We start from the raw sequence: 5,916 nt of genomic DNA, 5'->3' as shown, positions 1-5,916 counted from the left end.
GACATTTCTCTGTTGTGGCCTCTGTGGTTTAAAGCCAGACAAGGTTGTGTTACCATGAGCTTTGCCCTCCCAGAGCTGCAGTGCTGTCCCAGGTCACCCTGTTCCATGGCTCCCAAACTCCCATGGTAGCACCAATAATTTCCCAACGAGCTTTGGAGGAATGAGGAACTGAGGTGGGGGAAAGAAGGACGTGGAAAACGGGGTGTGCCCATGGCTTTGATGTGTGTGGCAAAGTGCAGGGACAAATAAAAGTGAAACTGGGAAAGGAAGCCACAGCTGGACAATGGACTGTTCAGCTGCCAAAGCCATTGGTTATTAATTACTGGGGAAAGTTGTTCTGGTTGGGGTACACAAAGCTCCTTGTCACTGTGTTGACATCCCTTGGCAGAGAGATAAAAGTGACACCACGTGTTGAAATCAGGAGAAATCCTCCCAGAAGGAGCCCCAGCCGAGGTCACAGGTGGTTTAGTACCATAGAAAGACAATTTCTCAGTGGACAGAGCTGGGGAGGAAGAGCTGGCACTGAGGAGAGGATTGAAAGCTTTGATCCCCAGAATAAAAGCAGAACCCAAGGAGTGGAGGCAGAAGCAGCTCCAGATTAAAACTAATCCTTCATTTCCAGCTCCTACACCCATGTGACACCGAGGATTAAGTGGGTAGAGAGGGAGGCTGTGCCTTGGCTGAAGAAATGGGCAGGGAGGGAAGTGAGACTGTGGGAAGGAGAAGAGCAGTTTGTGCTGGAGGGAGGGGGATCTGTGGCCTCAGGATGCAGGAACTGACTGTGCCAGAGCTGGGGGCACCCCCATGAACCGAGGGTGGCCTCCCTCCTGGGCACAGCCACGTGCTCACCTCCTGTCTGGGTGTCTGTCATCCCAGCATCCCAACTCTTGCATCACCAGGTCTGGCACCGAGGGAGGGAGGGCGGGTCTGGCTGTGGTGGCAGTGACGAGATCAGGCTGCTCTGAGTCTTCTTCCTGCCCTTCTCAAGGACTACTGAGCCCAGTCCCTGAAGGCCCAGAGCAGTTGGGGGCACAGGGGAGATGTTGTGCCCTGAGAGTTGCCCGGGGCGTGTCCGTGTCCACCTTGCTGGAAAAGTGTCCCCCAGTCCCTCGATGGCCGTGGCAGGGGACTTGTGCTTTAGCCCATGTCCTTAAGGGTTTTGCCAAATTAAGCTACAGAGGGGCAAACTGGAGGCTGAGGGAGAGGTGAATTACATCAAGGACCAGCAGATGAAGGTCCATCCCACCACCTCCCCATCCTCACCCCACCACCCTGTGACGTGCCACAAACACAGCCGGGACAGGGAATAACACAGGAAATTATGGGAGAGCTGCAGCAAGTGCCCAGATGTCCCCTGGGGGCACATCCAGCCCACCTGGTGCCCAGAGTGGGGCCTTCTCCTCCAAGCAGGACGGATGTGAGGATCACACACCTCTTTCACAACCCACACCCAGGATGTAATCAGGAGGTAAACGAGCATCATGAGAGCACTTAGGGCTCTGTGGCAATCCCACTCCACCCTGCTGGGACAGCCCTGGGAGCTCCAGCCTGTGCTTCAGAGTGAGCCCAAATATTCAGTGCACAGGGCATCATTTGGGGGTCTCTGCATGAAATCACCTAAGGGAGCTCTGACCCCAAACTGCTGCAGAGCTCAGCCTCTGCAGGGGGGTTTAGCTGGGGCTTTCTCTGGGGATGAAGCATCAGGCAGAGATTTTAAAGCTTTGGATTCACCCCCAGGTTTGAGACTTTGCCACTGGCACAGGTTGCCCAGAGAAGCTGCCTCATCCCTGGAAGTGTCCCAGGCCAGGTTGGAGTGACCTGGACCAGTGGAAGGTGTCCCTGCCCAGGCAGGGGGTGGAATGAGATGAGCTTTAAGGTCCCTTCCAACCCAAACCATTCCATGGTTCTGTAATTCTGTATCACTCTGCCCTTTGCATAGGATGGAGACACAGTTCTGATTTCCAGTCTTTAGTAGCAAAACTCCCATTTTTATGCCTTGGAAGAGGGACCTTCATTAGTGCAAAGGAGTGGCTGGTTGGAAGCAAAACACTTCTATAATTAACAGATGAGAGATCTCAGTGAGCTCAGCCAGGACTGAGACTGGCTTTAAAGCTAATTTTATTTAATGTGAAGTGTAATAAATTAATTAATTAATTTAATGTGAGCATTTAACTTTGCTGGTGAAATGTGGGAATGTGTTCTCAAATTCCCACCTGGCTCCCCCCTTCTGTCAGGGAGCTGGAGAGAGTGAGAAGGTCCCCCCTGAGCCTCCTTTTCTCTGGGATGAGCCCCCCCAGCTCCCTCAGGAGTTTTCCAGCCCCTTCCCCAGCTTTGTTCCCTTCCCTGGACACGCCCCAGCCCCTCCATGTCCCTCTTGCCCTGAGGGCCCCAGCCCTGGACACGGCACTCGGGGTTCCCTCCCCAGGGCTGTGCTCCTTTAGAGCACCCAAATCCAGCTTTGTTATTCCCCACTCCCCAGCACCTCAAATCCCAGGACCCAACTTTGATGTGCCAGGACGTGCTAAAGCTCTTCCAGCTGCCTCCTGACCGCCCTTGACCTGCAGAGCAGAGATAAACAAGCTGTTCTAGATATGCTAAGTATGTGCTGCAACCACAGCCCTGCATTTGGGTTTCAGACAAACACTGAATCCCTTGACATCTGGTTCCCCTGCCCTACTTCTCTCCCTGCTCCAGCCACACCACGGAGGGGCTTGGACACCCCCCTGGGAGCTGGACACATCCCAGAGGAGCTGGATGGTCTCAGCTGGGGGTTCCTGGCAAACATCACTGGGGTGTCGTAGGAAATGCTGCCCCAAACCTTGGGGAAAGGCTGGGAGGGGAAGGGATTTTTATGTCATTTAACTTTATTTGGCTCTTCCCACTTGGAAATTCATCCTTGAGCAGCATCACTTGGGAGTGACACTGGCTGAGAGACTTCCAAAAGGTTTAATGACAGGCAGTGGGATTTAATTGATCCCGTGGAATTGATCCCATTAAATTGATTTAAAAGATTTAATAATAGACTTCTGGGGACTTTTACGGTTGAAACTCTGCAGGAATCCCATGAAATGCCTTTCAGATGAGAGCCTTTAACAGAGCCCTGGGGAGAGGGTCCCACAGCCCTTCACTGTGTGCTGGGGAGAGGGTCCCTTGTCCTCTGCCACTGGTGGTGATGCCACTTCCCTGCAGGCCACACTGGGGGAGTTGGTGAAGGTGAAGGGCCCTGTCTGAGCTGCAGCAGTGCCCAGATGAGATAAGGCTGAGCAGTCTCGTGCTCCAGGGCAGGAAGGAGGCACTTGGGTGGCACCAAGAACGGCTCTGGAATCATAAATCACGTTCCCATTGCCTCAATCATCGACATCTGAGTGAAAGATCCTTCCAACTCTGCCTGGAGCTGGAGGGTTTTCTTGGAGGAACTTGCTGCTGCTGCTTGTCATAATTCCAATTTGGCAGAAGGGAGGCATGGAAAGTGTGAGCAAATTATCCAGAATTCCCCTGCAGTGAAGGGCTGAGGAGCTACAAGAGGAGAATAAAGAAAACCCCCCTTTTATCTCTTAACCCAGGGGCAAGTGTAGTAAAATACTGAGTGCAATAAATTATTCTCTCTCAGCAAAAGGGATTTTCCCTGTTCTGATGCTCCTACAAGGTTTAAGGAGAAGCTGTTGCATATTTATCTGTCCACTGCAGAGATGTGGCCCCTTGTCCCATCACTCCAGGCCCTCGGAAATAATCTCTCCCCAAGTTTCTTGTAGCTCCTTCAGGTCCTGTAAGGCCACAGTTGGGTCACCCCAAAGCTGAACAATCCCAATTCCCAAAGCCCCTTCCCTGCTTCTTTGGCTCTCTGGGTTCCTTCCCCTTGCTCTCTGTAGGTCAAACCCTCCAAGGCTGTGAATGACCCGGAGCCTCCCAGCTTTGCATCATGTGTTGATTTTGGGGAGCTGCAGCTCCTCGGACTCATTGGAGTCCGACGTGTGTCCCCACAGCCCGTGGGGGTGACGTGGGTGTCGCCCATAACGTATAATCCAGGGTTACAACACAGTTAATGACACGCCAGGGCCACGTCTGGGGGTTCAGGATATTGGCCAGAATGAGGAATAAATTACCCTCATCCACAGAGGCAAAAGTGCCTCTTTCCCCCCTCGTGTTCCCTCTCTGGAACGTTGGACCCCTCTGTGAGGGGAGGTGGAATTAAGTCACTTGTCCATCCTGGCAGTGCAGCAGCCCCTCTGCTTTTCCCTGTTCCCTCACTTTGCTTGGAGTAGGTGGAGCCATCCAGTGATTTTAATGCAGCTGAAAACAAAAGAGGTGGTGGAAGGAAGGGAGATACCGATCTCAAATGACAGAGCCCCAGATTATGCTAAGTGGGTAGTTGGGGTGGGGTTTGGCTGGTAAATAAATCAGTCATTGTTTCTTTCCTAGAGGAGGACTAGATACTATATAAAAGTTCTCCCACACCACGTTCCCTCACTCCATTTGACTCCTTTCCACTGGTTCGTGCCGTGGGACACGGTAAGATATTGATATTTCCTGATGGGAACTCACTGGGCTGATCAGGCTTGGGATGCTCAGCTGGAAAAGGTGGCAGAAATACGGCTTTGGGGTCTCACAGTCCAAAAATTCCTCTTCATTTGCAGGAACTTCTTTCTTTCCCAACAGTTCAGAGATTATGTAATCCCACAGGAAAAGTGGAGAGCTGGGACACAGAAAACCTGGTGTTTGGAGCCCCTTGGATTCCTCTGGGCCCAACATCACCTGGTGCCACCACATAAACGCGGCTCCTGGAATATTAATCCTGAGGAAAAGGGCGGGAAAAAGAGGGTTTGCGGGTTCTTAGCAAAGAGTGGGAAACAAAAGAAATGAAACACAAAATGGGAGATTATTCTCATTTTCCAGCCTTTTGTCTAAATGGGAAAGGATTGGGGTTTTGACCAGTTTTTTTTCTTGGAGGAGCCACTTTGTCCTCCAGCAGTTTGGACACCTCAGCCCGTTGACCTGTAGATCCCTTTCATTTTAGGGCTGCCTGTCAGAGGAAGAGAAATTATTCTGCCAGCAGAAGGACGTGGGTTGGGGGGGATTCAAGTACCAAAGAAGTGCTCAAACCTCAGAGCATCCCTTGGGCACAGACACACATCAAACCCTTCAGAGTGACCTGGAGCTGCTGCAACTCAGTGCAGCTGCTTTTCTTCCCCCTTCTTTTGCATTGCTGATAACTTTTCCACAGGCTCTTCCTCTTCCTTCTCATTTTTAGGAAGAAATAAAGCACTCACGGTGCTCCTTTGAGACCAAGACTGGAGAATTTCAAAGCTCAACCAAATTATTGTTATGCAAATGATGACCCGTGTTCTTCGTTTCTTGTAGCTGTGGAATTTTAATGCCTATCCCCTAGCATTCCCTTCAAAATTCCCAAACCACACTTGGATGAGGGTAATTCTGGAGCACCAGGGCCTCGTGTGCCTCTTGCAGTGTCACTCTGACAACCTGCTGCAAGAGGGAATTATTAAGGAATTATTCTGGTTGCACTTGTCCTAGATAAAGAAAGGGAAATTAAATATGAATAAGGCAGTTCTGTAGAAGACTTGATATGGAATAAGTTGAAAACTTCCCAGCTTTTCCTTTTAATGTATTAACTCCTGATGCTGAAAATACCCTTTTGCATCAGCTGTCAGGGAGGGAGCAAAAAGGGAAGCCAAGGCCTTGTGTGGACCCCGTGTTGAGCTGCCACTGGGAGGGGATGGGGTGGCACAAGAAACACAAGTTTCCCTCCCCCTGGATGTTCTTCAGGCCTGTTTTTCTCCTTTCTCTTGGAGGACTCCACAACATTTGGGACGATGGGTTCCCACCAGCAGAAGGGCGATGGCCAAGGGGTGTCTGAGCAGTCCGGGGGCTGCCACGGCGGCGGAGGAGGAGGTGGATGCC

This window comes from Manacus vitellinus, unplaced genomic scaffold (assembly GCF_001715985.3).
Source record: "Manacus vitellinus isolate BGI_N305 unplaced genomic scaffold, ASM171598v3 scaffold_123_pilon, whole genome shotgun sequence".
Classification (NCBI taxonomy): Eukaryota; Metazoa; Chordata; class Aves; order Passeriformes; family Pipridae; genus Manacus; species Manacus vitellinus.
This window is presented reverse-complemented; position numbering follows the sequence as displayed.